Here is a 1,326-nt window from a genome sequence, read left to right on the forward strand (position 1 = left end):
AGAGCAAGACTCCGTCTCAAAAATAAATAAATAAATAAATAAATAAATAAATAAATAAATAAATAAATACTTGCAAACAAAGTTAACCCAACACTCATTTTAAATCACAAAATAGTATCAGATTTAAGAACAACATGCAGATCTCACAGAAAATGAGGTTTAAATATCATTAACTGAATAAAGTGTCTACCCTGAGTAGAAAACTGAACCATTGGCCACTATATTTTATGTGGTTAAATGTCCATTTAAAGTTAACATCCCGTCATTCACTTTAAAAAATAGAAAAGCCTTATTTAAGAAAAATGTAACCTAAAGTAAAGCCCCAAAGCAGAGGTCAGATACAAAATTAAGAATTTTTTTCCCTTTCTTTCTGTGGTAAAAGTGTATTTGACTAACGACTTCCATTAAAATAATGGAGTAATGTAATATTTCTTTGTGTATGAAAAGAAATCTTTTACAACACTGACACTTTTGTATGAGAGGTTTTTAGATGCATGATGCATAACTAATTTCACCAACTATATTGGCAAAGAAATGTGGAAACACGATAGGCAAAAACAATCTCTTAAAATCACCCATCAATGTTCAATTTCCTATCAGCAGTAATACAAATGTTATCAACACATGTGTAACCTCCCTTTACTACAGTGAGAGTTGTGTGGGTGTCCATGCACGGGAGAAAAGAATCCCAAGAACAAACATCACTCTTCCCAATTTACATTTTCAGTATCCTGAATTTAAGCATGCTCAATGAATCTGACAGGGAGTGCTACTGAAGTCTCAACTCCAAATAAATAGTTTAAAATAAAAAGTTGTATAAATATTAGTCTGTGCCAATGGTGCGGTTTGAGAGGGAGTGCTATAAACACAAAGTAAATTAAATGGGATCTACTTTTGTGGGGTAAAAGGCTACTTAGACTGGTTATTATAGAGAAAATGTTGTTGTGTGGTGCGACAGCACGTACCCATGTGGCTAACCTACAACTGGTAGAAGAAACAAATCCCACCCATACCTAGAAGCGGTGCCACAGCCAGACCACAATTCCTATGAGGGATGAACTTAATTTGCTGAAAATGAAGGCCAGGCTCTGTTGCAGCTCATTAGCTGGTTACAGACACACTGAGAGAGAAGAAAGTGGAATTTAGTCGATGTTCCAACTTCTACATGTGCTGTGAATAAAACAGACTATTGTTTTTTTGATAAAGAAGTATTGTTTTGAATGTGCAGATTGGCTAAGGAAAGCCAGCAGAATTTTTTGGCCAAATATAGTCTCTTGCTCACTCCTAAAAATCCTAGCTTTCAAATTAGGAGCTGAAGTCATTGAA

This window comes from Rhinopithecus bieti, unplaced genomic scaffold (genome assembly GCF_001698545.2).
Source record: "Rhinopithecus bieti isolate Rb0 unplaced genomic scaffold, ASM169854v2 scaffold_17861, whole genome shotgun sequence".
Lineage (NCBI taxonomy): Eukaryota > Metazoa > Chordata > Mammalia > Primates > Cercopithecidae > Rhinopithecus > Rhinopithecus bieti.